This window comes from Hippoglossus stenolepis, chromosome 14 (assembly GCF_022539355.2).
Source record: "Hippoglossus stenolepis isolate QCI-W04-F060 chromosome 14, HSTE1.2, whole genome shotgun sequence".
NCBI classification, from domain to species: domain Eukaryota; kingdom Metazoa; phylum Chordata; class Actinopteri; order Pleuronectiformes; family Pleuronectidae; genus Hippoglossus; species Hippoglossus stenolepis.
In genome coordinates, this window is record NC_061496.1 from 12,403,010 (window position 1) to 12,417,622 (window position 14,613).

Consider the following 14,613-nt stretch of genomic DNA (forward strand, 5'->3'; position numbering starts at 1 on the left):
CATTGCCAAGCTGACATTCGCTATCTAGTACAGAGCTTACTGCCAAAGATATGGCAAACCTGTCGCGCTTTCACAGGGCGCAGCTAACGCACACACATCGGTGGGCTTCAAAGCTCTTGTCAAGCCACTTTAACCCTCACCTTTGTTTTGTTCCCAGAGTTTCCTCGCATCCTGTGTCAAGCCAGGTATTTCTAATATGCCCCTGTGGGCTAGAGGAGCCGCAGTGTACTGGCCATGAACCGGAGGTGTGACATGGCAGATGGAAGGAGCAGTGGGAGTCTAGGTGAATCTTTCAGTCCAACGGTGCGTCCTCTGGGCTGCGAGGGGAAAGTGACCGTTGTAATTAATCCATTTTCGCCACTTTTTTATCCTCCAAATATTGAGCCTCATGGGAAGAGTGTTCAGTGAAGGACATAAGTACACCAAATTTCATTTGAGCCTAATTTCCCTGCTCACATGTGGTGTTGGGGGAAGGTTGTTGTGCACGGGCTGGAAGGTAATGCATGGGAACTGCAGGGCCATGTTGAATGGAGGTCATGGTAGAAACGTTCCCGTGGAATAAAGTGTGATAGATTTTATTGAGATGTTCCTCATATATCAATCAAATTATACTGTAAAAAGATTCCAAGAGACTGGAAAAGATCATCTTAAACAGAACGTTTGAATAAATGTCTGATGGAGGCAGCGTCATGAATCAGTCTTCGACAAGGCTTCAGCAAAGTCCTTGTGTGCGGGTCTTGCCACTTGGCAGCCATTTTGGCAGAGCCTGCTGGCAGTTATTTCAGGCTAACAAGACCAGACTCTTATTCCAACGAACAGGGAGAGAGCCACACGTTCAGTGACATTGCCTCAAAATAAGGTTTGAAATGATTTCTCCACACAGGCTGTACTTTTACTACACATGTGCAAGGTTTCACATTTCACAGATTTCGGCCTAGTGGGGGCCAATCGATGCCATCATCTTTGACATTTAGAGACTTTTCAATACAGAAGTGGTTTGTTTCCCTCTTACAACATTCCTTGGCTTCAACCTTTTGTAGCATCAAAGGTGTACTGCGCGATTTTGGAGAAAGACTAGAAACATTTGAACTCAACAGTAAAACAGGTACAGTCCTTCAGTGCCCCAGAAGGTGATGGGCCCATCCAGACATTATTGAGGGAAAGAACAGCCGACAAACAAGACAACAATACAAAGGAGGAAATCTAGAGTCTTATTGTGACGACCTGTCTGAACTCTCCCTTCCTGTTTTATTTTGTATTTCACTCTGTTCATGGACTCCAGTTTCACGTACTCCCATCGTTCAGTTTCCCCGCCACTGCACCCACCACACGTGCACCTCATCACCATCACTCACCCAGTATACACCTGCTCACACACAACTATCCTGCCACATTGTCTCTGTACTTCATGTCGAGCTGTTCACCATTCAGTCCTCGCGCCGCCCTCCTGTGTATGACTCATTGCCGATTGTGTTTCTGAGACTGCCTCTGACCTGTAAGTTTTGCTGCCTTGTTCTTGTTTTTTTGACTTTTTGCTTGTTTGTTTGTTTTTGGATTTTGGCCTGTGGATTCCCTGTAACCTTTGCTTCGCTGACTTCCTTCCCCTCTATGACCTCTGCCTGCATTAAAACTGAGACTGTCGGACCTGACAGAACTTTGAAGTGAAGACAAACAAACCTTGTAAAGCATCACAAACCATCAGAATTAACACAAACACAGCATCCGTAGCACAATGGGGTAAAACCTAGCAAGTTAAAGTAGTTCACAATGGTATGACAAAACTACTGTGACAGATGTGATTGTAGGTTTGCAGCTGAGCCAACAAGGAAGGTAACTTTGTCTGACATTTAAATTATGCATCCATCCATAAAATCAACATTCCTTGCAAACTTGTGTTTTAGGTCTTTGTGGCTATAAAGCTCTTTGTACATTGTACAAACAACAGGATGATTCAAAATTCCTCATGGTCTTGTGACGGAAGGGTATGATCCTGCACCTTCCCCTGGTAATCCTTAAATTAGCCCCATCTCTTAGCATGTTCCAGACTTTCTGTCTCTTTCCCCAATCTACCCTCCTCTCTTCTTTCCTTCTCCACCACGCGAGCATGAACTGTTGCTGACTAGCTGTAATGTGGTGTAGCTCAGTTCAAGCCACTTTTCTCTACCATTTACAGGGACAGAATTGTGTGGGAACACTGGATTTCTTTCAACACACACACAGAGAACGGACAGCTCGCAGAGCGTAGGAAGATATTCGCTGAATTTGATAAAAATTGCATTTGATTAGTATCAACGTACTCCACCTTTTAGTTATGATGCAATTGAAATGTGCAAATCATGTTTGCCCACAGTTAGACCACATCCTCCCCAATCTCTGTACCCACGAGCAAGTTCTGCATACCCTCACAGAGACACCCAGAAATTGGTCGCAATAATCACATTTTCTCCACCTCCTGGCAATTTTCCCTTATGATATCTGTTCACATCTTCGAGGTTGCACAGAAATTTCCATGTTGCATCATAATGAAAACATCAGATCAAAGGAAGGAACACTTTAAAATCTGTCTCTATAGATTAGCAGTGTAACAGCAACTATTAATTCCCAGAGAACAAGGGGGTGCTGTACAAGCATGTACAAGACACAGAATTAGCTGGTGGAGGGCCAGGTGCAGCTGCAGCACTTACAAAATAATGAAATGTGATTCAGCACTTGGCCTTGATCAGCGTTATCATCCCTTGGAGGGAAGTGACCTCTGGTTAACAGCAGCCAACAGTGCAAAGGTTAAGGCCATAAACAAGAGAATGCCCAAGGGTTTGGCTTTGAACATTTTTCTTAGCAGACGACTTGATGGGATTTCTCTTTTGGCTCCAGATTAACATTTCTATTGCCTCATGAAGATGTTTGCCTGAATATGAAAATTCTTTTTTTTCTATCAAGGATGCACCTTATCAGGAGGAAAGCTCTCATGAAAAATACATTTTACTGAAGTACCTTTTAGACTGATGAATATATTGGACTGAACATTAGACTAGCAGTACAAAGTAGATGTTGAAATGTAGATAGACAAATAGCTAGATAAAGCCTTATTATACTGTAGGAATTGCCATGAATATTAACATGACATATAAAGGAATGTAGAATTCAGTGAGTGTGTATACATTTTTCTATAAATTGTTATAATTTACTTATTTATGAGCCAGATATGTATTTATGTTTACTTTTTGCATTCATAATAGAACGTTTTTTTTGTGTATATATATAATGACATTTTTTCCATTCAAGTTTATCTTATTAAAAATTCACATTTTCGAGGAAGCATCATCACAACAAACACACAGTTACAGAATGATTAAAAATGCACAAGGTCAACAAGGTTAGCTTTGAGCATAACAAAAATAATCAGCATGATGAAATAATTGATTGAATCCATCTCGAACAGTGGTTTAAAAAATCCTCCACCGTTCATTGCATCAGTATAAAATCACCAGGTCCACAGGCTTCCACAAACATCACTTTATCTTTTTCCTTTTTCTTCTGATTCAAACAAAAATGAAAGGAGAAGTTTAATTTTTTTAATGACTTTACTGTTTTTGGTCTCTTGTCTTTCAATATGGTTAAAAGTCATAAAACGACAGACATTCTAACCAAGTTACAGAGATAATAAGCAGAACATAATGAAAACCATAATAAACTCAGAACATAGTGGACATGAAGGACATGCTATTTTATATACTCTACTATATACTGTACATGTATACTCCATTGAAGACAAAAACACACATGCTAAAAGAACAATCTATTATACTCTAAAATGAAAATGTTTGAACATGAGCTGTGATGGTGAGTATATTTAAGTAGCTTTAAAGGAAAATCAACTTAATCTCTAAAAATTCCTGAAGATCTTTCAACGGTTAACTGCAAATCAAAGACTTAAGATTCCTGCGCCACGCAAACAAGTGTGAAGTGAAACAAAGGATCTTATTGGGCAATAAAAGCTGCTTAGAACGTTTAAAAAGCATCAACATCATTAGCATGACGAAACAACTGATCAGTTTATCGTCAGAAATTAACACTGACGCATTGAAACATAGTATAACAATAAAAATGGTGAAAAGAATCAAGCACAAAGCCTTTGAGCTCCTGTAATGACAGAAAGGAATCTATGAACCAAAAACGTCAAACTGAGTCTGTCATCGTTTACAAACCGTAGCTTCTGTGCCAAGTAATATCTGTTGGAGAACAGTGTGATCAACAGTGTTAAACGCCCTGGAAAGGTCTATAAATAGAAAGTAATAATTACCTCTGGATTCAGTGAATGTCAGTCAGCTGGTCTCCTCACAGCCTTTGTATTTCCAGCAGCAGATAAATGCGGTGTAATATATAACAGAGAAGAAACAGCATATGTTACAGCAACATGTTTGGGTTGTACTGTATTCAGCAATATTTTTGATATGATGTGTCAAAGTAGAAGGGGTTTCGGGCACCTCCACCAAGGCTAACACCCAATCTCTAATGTTAAAGAAATCAAATCAAATCCTTAATCCGCCCGTTTTTTCCAGATTATCGTGCCGCACTCCTCCTAAAGGATTTTGGGATTATTGTTTTTTTCCCCTCTACTTGGAGTTTCACATTTGTGTAGTTTGTAAAAAACTGGAAAATATAACTTCAGGCCAGATAATTCTCACAGGAATCGTCTGAGAGCCATTTATAATCTGTTATGAAGGACAAACCAGGGAACTACAATGGAACAGCAAGGCCTCTAACAAGGAAAACTCTCAAAAATGGGTATAATAAGGTTGCAGTATTCCAAAAATAAAGTGGTAATATTAATAGAATAAAGTTGTAATTTTAGGCTACGTGTCACAGTGGGAATTGCAGAAAATCAGCCTGTTGCCTGCGTTAAAATGTGGAATGATGCATCTCATTAGGTTAAACGTAAGTATAGGTTTCACAAATAATGGAATACTTTTGTTTTGGCACGATGTTGGTTACATCTGATATTCAAAGGGTTTTTTGTCGTTGATCAAGAGACAATGAGATTTGGTTTCGGATTTTGGATCCAGAACTCAGAGGAGCACAGGAACGTTCGCTGCTTATTTGCAATTGATTTAATTTCTTTCTTTATTCTACTGCAACTTTATTGTTGTAATATTATGACTGCCTTCTCAATTCGGAATTTATTATCGTAATATTACAAAATAATACTCAAAGTCTCAGAACTGTGTTTTCATCAATATGGCCCTAATAACTCTGTTCAGAATTTCGTGTCAATCAGTGGAATTTTTGAGATATTTCAGTCCTGATAGAAAAGGTGAAGCGACCCACTGACTGACAGAATGACGTCGCCATCGACCCACTGTGCCAGAACGGCTAAAAACCACTTTAAATTAGTGCATCTCGATGCGAACACTAAAGCAAGGTGGCGGTTAGTGGAGTGTGGTGATTTGTTGTGCTCATCTCACATTACTGCAGGTTTGTTTTCATCCTAGTACGGCAAAACAATATCCTAAAGAATCTGTAAACACCATAGATCCATCTGTGTGGCACCTCAAATGCCTTAAATCGTGATCACAGTAACAGAAGTGGTAAAAGCTTGAAACTAAACACACAATAGATGCAGTTGATTGAAATGTTTGGATCAGAATAGTGGATTAGAAGGTAAACATTCAATTATTCAGTTAAGGCTTGCATACACACATTACTTGTAAGATCTTACAGGATTCATCGCGTGCATATTATGTTTGCCTGGAGGCAATATAAATGAAGACAAGCAGAGACGGAACTCCACCAAGTCTATTAGTATGGAGCCCATTAATCCTGAACATGAACGCACAACATAATTGAAGCCGTTTATTGACTTTTATGTTTTCACTTTTTCTTGTGTGTTGTTTATGCAGAATGCCGAAGGTTTTAACGAAATGCAGTCACTGGAAGCTTAATCGCAGTTAGCTGAGCCTTTTCTTAAAAAGGTTCAGTATGTTAGTCCAATTACTGAGGTTTGTTTTGGTGGAATAACACAACTCGGTTGTTGTGTACCAGGAAGTGACTCCGGTCTAATCCAACCAAATGTCTTTGTTTGTCTGTTTACCCATTTGGCAAAGCGCTGAAATGCTCTTTGACACCAGAGACAGAGAAATGTTTCAGTGTAACTGTCGCCGGCCTCTTTCTGTGCATCTGTGGACACACTTGCAAAAACGTGTTTTGGTTAAACTGACACGTACAAGACTGACATGCTAGCAGTTCTTTCAGGCCGTGTTTTGATTAAAATGCTAAAAATGACACAGAGCAAATATGCTAATGTTGTGTCATTTACCACAACTGGCATCTTTATTTAGCGTGTTAGCATGCTGAATTTAGCCAATTAGCACAAAATGTTTGTTAGCTGAGGCTGATGGGAATGCTATAAGTTTTGGAGGCATACACCAAAGTTCTAAACAGGTGAAAATTTCACCTGTTGGTGGCGCTCCATGTTGAGAGCTATTATGAGAGGATGAGAGCTAGAATGTCACTCAGTAGAGCACATACTTCCACAAAGGTCCAACATTCCCTTGAATTCAATCAAGCACATATATGTTTTTTTATGAATCCATGAATTATTCCTTTAGAGATTGGTGATAATGTCAACAAATTCCCATCTCACGAGTCGCGAAGATAAGCAATGTGACAGAATTCCTGAATCCGCTCCTTCGTCCAGATCTGTGCCTAAATTGAATGGGTTCTTTCTTGTCCCGTCCTTCCAAGGTCGTGTAAAACTGTTCAGAAGTTTTTTTTCGTAATCCTTCTGACAAACCAACCAACCAACAAATGGACAAGGGTGAAAACATAACCTTCTTGGGAGAGGTAATTAATCCTGTGGCAACCCAAATGTCTGAAGCAAATTTAAAAGCAATCCAACCAAACACATTTAAATCACAAATGTCAACCTCATTGTAGCCAGAGGAGAAGGTCAGAGGGTCACTAAAGTCATTAAGATTTATCCGCTGGTCACCACAAATGACCGCACAACATTTCATGGTAATGCATTCAGTAGTTGCTTCATGGTGGATCAAACTGGTTTTCTTTCTGACAGAAGAAGAAACATTGCAAAGAAGCATAACATGGACTCCGTAATCAGTCTACTTCACTTAGAGCAGAGATGACAGCAGACCTGAGTCTAATGCCAAGCAGGCTGCAGATTATCTTTCAGGGTTTATATTAAAGTGTTGGGTAGTTGCAAAACTTAAAATCTCCCATTTACTTCACACGGTGACGCAATAATTTATTACGCTACTTCTCATTAAGAGTGTGTCAAATGAAGTTGACTGTTAGAGCACATTTGTAGCTTCATCATACGCAAGATGGCGGCTGGCTTGTCACAGTTTTGTAAATGGCCATCACAGTGCATCATGCCTGCTCCAGCAATTTGCATTTGAAATATTTATTGAAACCATTAAGGTGATTATGGTGATGCACAACCTGCAGCCGGTCAATATTAGCCACCAATGGAGCAACATAGTGCATGCACTCAGGGGGGGTGTTGTCCATCAATGTCTCTTACCTCTGACAAAGAACATAAATATAACAGTTAATTACCTCCTTGGTTGTTTGCTTTCTGTCCTTTAGCAGGATTACAGCATGATAATCCAGAAAACCGGGCGGATTTACGATTTGATTTGCTTTCATCAACACGGGGTGATTGGGTGTTCGCCTTGGTGGAGGCGCCCGAGACCCCTTCTATTATTTGTAAAGTGACAGCAGCAATATTAGCTCTAAGCATTTTTAGATCCTCCAATGCAGTTCTATGGATGGGATGAGAGCAGTGGAGTCCATCAACAATGACAACTTTCCCGTTTCCTTTTATATGTAATTGATTCAAGACTGAGTAGAAAGAAAAAAGCAGTTTGATCTCAAAACCTCTACACACCTCTGAGACCGATCTGTAAAACACATCCCTGAGTGTGTTCTCTGTTTGCTTTCAAAACTAGAAATACCATATTTAGGTTATATACCTCCACTAAACAGTCAGATTTCAGGAGATATGGTGACAACACTCGTCTTTTTAATGAGATGTGGTGTTGAATAAAGGCGAGAAAAGTGTTTTTGCAGAACATTATATCCCAGTGAATTTGAACTTTAACCTTTTTAAATAGAATCATTATAGCTTTTTCTCTTTCATGAGAATTAGGAGAAAATTCTAATTCAAATCAACTTAAAATATTTGCCTCAAGCTCGGAGTTGATTCATTTAACTAAGAATAATGATTAAAAACAAGGGGAAATGACCTGGTTCCATCCAGAGCTCAAAAGCCTTCTGAATCCAAACTTTTTTTCTTTCAGAAAATATGTATTTTGTATATTCAACATTTTATATATTTGCTAAATCTGAACACAAAAAGGTTTTATTCGGAGTTCAATGTTCTAACAATTTCTTCTGTGCAGTGTCTCAGTTGGTTCATGTCTTCATAAAAAAAGTACATTGTGTGACTCCTCCTTACGACATAACTCTTTATGTAAAGATTAACAAACAACAGTGAGGTGATAGAAAAGCTTAGGAGGCACATTCGGTGGCTATTTTTTAACAGATTAGTCAGAACCTTGCGAGCTGTTTTCCTCTGCACTCCATCTTTATGCAAAGCTAAAATAAATCCCTCCTGACTCGAGCTTTATCTCTAAGCTGATCTATCTGTAATTTCTCCACAGAAGACACTTGCTTGCGATGGGCTAACCATTAGCGTTGTGAGAAATTCTTAATTGCATCTTGTTATGTTCTGGCAGAATGAGCCGCAGCGTCGGTGTGTTACACTGTGTAAGTTTTGGTCTTTGCAGGGATCAGAGCTGTGAGCCTCCAGTCAGGCAGCTAATCTCCAACCACACTGTCGCCCTGCCACCTGCTCACCTCAGTATATGTATATGTTTGCTAACTACAATATAACCTGCCTGCTACAATCATTAGGGCCGCTCCAGCATATGGGCACAATTTTCACTTGACACCTGATTCTGTCAACTGGACTCATCACGCCTCATAATGTGCTTGTGTTTTTCCTAACAATGTATCTGTGTTTGTGTGTGTGTGTGTGTGTGTGTGTGTGTGTGTGTGTGTGTGTGTGTGTGTGTGTGTGTGTGTGTGTGTGTGTGTGTGTGTGTGTGTGTGATTGTAAACCACATAACCACACAAGCACACGCTCACTCTCTCCATTGCCTTAAACCTTGATAAACCGTGAGGTTGCCATGGCGACAGCTCTTCACAGGCGGGAGGATCAGTGGCCTTCTTTTTTGCGATAGACACAGATCCTATAAGACAGGCAGCACATGAAGAATTACTGGTTTCTTGGTGGCTACTTCGCCGCGGCTCCGACACGGTGCAATCTCTGGCCGCTGAATTATCAAGGATCTCTGGGCAGTGTCGTTGGGTTTAGGAGGAGAAGGAGTTGCACACTTTGTCTATTCCCTCAAGAACGTGAGCATCTGGACTGTGGGCTCCTCTCTCTCTCACTTGAACCCCAGATGTTCTTCTCCTTTCTCTCAGGCTCTCCATGGGCTCATTCCAGGTGTTCTCGATCTGGATCTTTGTCACAACCTCCTCCTTATCTATCTCTCCCCTCTCCTTTTTTCCCCTTGCTTCTAAATGTGTGAGTGATGTGCTTGGTTCTGCCACTTGCATGTTATGTGTGGTTTCTCCTCTGTCTTCATTCTGGAGAGGAGGTCACGAGGGGGGGTCGTATCATTTGACGGCACCTGGAAGTTGATGGATGTTCTCCCAGATCATATTCCTGATTGTCCACACTGTTAATCTACTTTGTGGCTCGGTTCTCTGTAGACCACTGTGTAAGGGTAGCAGCTGTTTCCACATTGCTTTCTATATTTTTATATAAAGTTTAAGGCAAACTAACATCTATACATTTTAAAAATGTTTAACTGAAGTGTACAATGAACAATTCCCTGAAAATCTACATTTACAATTGAAAAAGAGGCTCTGTGTAAAAGGGACATAAAAATATATCGGATGTGAAATTGTATCCGTGGTTGGTAAAGTGACATTTATATTTTACATCACCTGGTTACATGGGACTGGTTTTCTTGTGTGTATGGGGATTTCTGGGTCAAACGGGTGGAACAGGAGAATAGCACTGATCTGTACAGGAAGACATAAAATTTTCACAAGTGGCAAAAATAGAAGAGAAGGCTCCACAAATAGAGACTCCTTACGTCACTGCTCAGACCAACAGTGCCCCCTCCTGGTCATTTGAATCCCTGTGTCAACACCTTGCTGGGTACAATCTGAGTCCTTAAGTTTTCCTGTGGAAATTGAATTACATGTAAAAATGTCCATTGTGTGAGTCTGTTAAAACTGTGACTACACCGTTAAAAGGTCCTAAACTATGATACTGATGCCAGGGAGAGTACTGGATATTTAGAGCTGTGATGTGTTTTGCCCGCTGTGCCGTCAGATAGAATTACGGTGTTGGGGGGATCAAAAGATTATGCATAGTCTACCGAGTGAATGTTTATCCAATCAGCTCTGAATGTGAAAAAAGCAGCTCCTGTTGCTCTGATAAGGACATGTTACCCAGCGTGGCACCATAAACAAGACAAGGAGCGTTTGGGGAAAGTCTCTAACTCACCGACACGACAGGAGCAATGACTCCAATGTATGATGAGCACAGGGAGGCGCCGGGGCGTTCGCTCAGTCTCCTCTGAGTCAGACCAAAGACAATGAAAACTAATAACAGCAAAAATAACTTATGGAAGTAAACTGTGTCTTTATTTCCTCCATGACTCAATTTCATTCCCCTATATTTCAATTTCCTTAAATCAAAATCCGACAAAGTCTTAGAGATGCTACTATCTGTCACATTTCCTTGTGTTATTTGGTTATTGCTGCTACATCCCGAGCCTGCAGTCAATATAGATCTGAGCTCGGAGGATTTTCTGAGAGTGAAAAGACAATAGAGTGTATTGAAAAATACACTGTTATCGATATTTGACCAGCTACATAAATCCACCAAACACTGTGCGTATTGACAGAAGGACAAAAAGAAAAAGATGGAGACCTCACCTCGGGGAAATCTGACTGAACTATCTCATTATTATAAGAGCATTATCAGTTTGTTCAGATTTCCTGTGGTAAATGTAAGATCAACGAATGGTACAAAATATCAAAAATAAAATGTAAGTAGATCTTTCAGAATATTTAATTTTCAAACATCAAAACTGTAACAGGTCCCTGCGTCACCGTGGGTTCCTCGTCATGAACACAAGGGGGAATCAGGTAGGTTTCTTATTGGTCTCTTTATTTCCAATGTTAATCACATATACAAACATACACCACCAGACACGTCTCTTCTTTGCTGTGTGCTGGTTCCTGGGCGATCTCCCGCGCCCCAGCGCGCTACTGCTGATAAAGGGGAGAGAGTCATTAGTTGAACTGGAACACCTGTGTACAATCAGACTCTCTCCCTGGCACCGACACTTCCTCCCTCCTGCAGCCGACGCTGACCACGCCCCACTACCACAAAAACAAATACTGACTAAATATAAATTGTAGCCTAAAATCTAACTCACTTTATTTAAACCTCACATCCGAGGTCTAGCAGAAGTTTTAATATGTTTAACATTTTCAAAACCAATACTCTTTTTAAAAACATGTAATTGCTATTTGAGCTCATATTCATTATATGATATAGGATAGAGAATTAAAACAGGAAGGTCTATAATGTGTGTCTTGTCAAAAAGGGATGATTGAACCACATTTACCCTTTTTCATAATTAGGAGATCAAAAGTCTGGAATTATGATTCTTGTAATAATGAAATATGATATTTATTTTTGTGGGTTAGGCTTACACATTCTGTTGGACTTATATTTGTTACACCCTTTAAACACTGAATTAACATTTTATTGAATTGAGGTGTTGATGTTCATTATATTTCAGGTTATTTAGCCTTTTTTAGCATCAACAGATTTTGGTAGAAGAGGAAATAATTATACATGTACACACATTATTCTTAGTTGATAACTCCCAAGCAAATATTTGTGTTTGTTTACACATCCGTCACAAAGCAACAGTCGTGTGTATTTGGATTCACATTTCTGTTCCCTTGGTTTAAAGCAAGTCCAGTATTCATTAATCTTTCTGATATTAGTTTCTAGTGAGAAACATTATCTCATTAGCTCTGTAGCAGCTAATTGCTTCACTGTGTTCAGCAGCCAGTCTGTAACATTGTGTGTGTGGGGATCCGGTCGGTACAGCAGGTTTTTAGAGCTTGTTTTAAAAGTGGGAAACAGCTGCCTGCTGCAGGATGATGAAAGGGAACCAGGACAGTGAAGCTGCGAGGTGCTGCAAAGTTCTGCAGGTTTCAAATCCTCGTGTTAAATCAGTAACTTCCAGCAGGAGGTGAAGGTTCAGTCAATAGGTCAACATTGAGCAGAAAGAGGTCATGCATGTGTGTGTGTTCATGTATGTGAGAGCGATTAATGCCACAGATTCAAATCCCTTCACTTGTATGCATTATGATGGATAAGCTACACAGTTAATTCAGGTCCTCCAACACACAGAGCTTTAATGTCAATCATCCTGGCACATCAGCTGCCCACCTCACCAGCGCCCCCTCAGGACGGACACCCCTCACGGATCATTATTGTTTTGCTCACCGTTGGTTTATTCCGGTTGGTTGCGAGGAGCCTCGCTGCAGCTGTGGCCAGCGGCAGGGTTTATGGATTTGGGATTTGCTCGCTGGGCGGCTGAGAGTAATCCCGAAAATATTACAGAAGCAAAAGCTGCCTCAGTAAAACTGCTTTTGAATGTGGTACTTTCAGATAGGATTCAGAGGACGTCCACACACTGACAGTTTAACCCCTGGATCATATTCACTTTGTGGACCGTTACTCTGGATTTATTGGCGTCCTTAACATATATTAAATATATATATATATATATACATATTACATATTACAACGAATATGGAATATATATTATGTTTGCAAATAATCGTTACTAGATCATTTTAACAATGGAAGTGTCAGATGTAGAATATGATCTGAAGTTGTCAGACAGGAGTTAACGGCAAATACACTAGTTTATAATCCATCTGCACTCGAGGAAAGAGATGATCCAAAAAGAAGTGAAGGGTCTGTCCTGTGGTCTGCAGCCATTGGTCCTGTGGTCTGCAGCCATTGGTCCTGTGGTCTGCAGCCATTGGTCCTGTGGTCTGCAGCCATTGGTCCTGTGGTCTGCAGCCATTGGTTCATCGAACATGTGGAGAAGACAATGGGCTGATTGCTGAAGATGAGTCTCTCACCTGCAAGTTTGTTAGAATGGTGAATTACTGAATGAATAATTATTAGTTATTGTTCGTTGCTGGTGATTGAATTTTGATTTATTAAAAAAAAAAGAAAAAAAGATCCACCTTTAATAGAATGTTTTAAATGAATACTACAGTTTCTTTATTTAAGATAGGGTTCTTTATGAAAAAATAGGACTTTCATATGTCGATATGAATTAATGACATTTCTATGAATAAAATAGATTTTCTTTTTCAGGTTTCTTTCCTTTTTGCATGTTGCTTTTTTAAAGAAGTTGTAATATTGAGCTTTGCATGGATAAAGCAAGGTGATTTATTTTGCGTAAAGCTTAATACAAGTGTCCCAGATTACAAGGTGACCTGTCACAGATTATCACATTCAGGCAGAACTTTCCTTTTTGGCACGAAGATCACACAAAGCTTTGTCATGTCTCCTCGGAGGATGATATCTCCATTTTTTCCTTCTGGTGTGGTTAGAAAACATCCTCAGGATTACAGAAAGGTGGAATGTGTTGATCGAACGTTTAAACAGATATCGGAATAAGTCACAGAAGTCAGATTACTCGTCTGTGTTTGTTGTTGTGAGCTCGGCGTTTTCAAGAAGTAAACTGAGTGCGTTTTATGAGTCTAAACAGCCTCACGGGGTATTGAACTCTCTTTGAACCCCAGGAGGTGCAGAAGTTTTCCCCAAAAAACAGCAACTAGTGAGGCTGTGCTATGGATGATTATAAATAATAGTTAACTTCCTGAACTTGAAATAACCCTGTGACAGGGCGGCTCCATCAGTGACTGGAGGTCAGACACACACGACACACACACACACACACACACACACACACACACACACACACACGCACACAGGCAATAAACGTCGGTACCATCCCTCTTTCCTTCACCGTTTCAGTAGCACAGCCCAGGCTGAACACCTTCTATTTTTATCCTCACATACATGCAAACTTTTTATCAACTCTCCATTTGTTGTTGTGGAATTTCCACCTCAACATTGCGTCGTATAGCAAAAAAATAAAGTACATAATAATTGTATTCATTAAATAGTTGTGTGTTGTGCTTTTATGCTGATGTGAGCTGCATAATTATGTTTCTTGTTTGTGGGATTTCTTTTTTGCCACAAATAACCTGTTTTGACTGTTTTGAAATTATAACTAGTCCCACAGGCTGAATCGAGCTGGTGATGAAAACTAATTATATTTTTCTGTTATGATGTTATGAAGCAGAGTGGGAGGAGCTACTGGTTAAGAAGGGGCTATCTTGAATTCTCTTACATGGATAATTTTTTGTTTTATTTTCTTGTATTAAGGTTTTCTATTTCTTCAC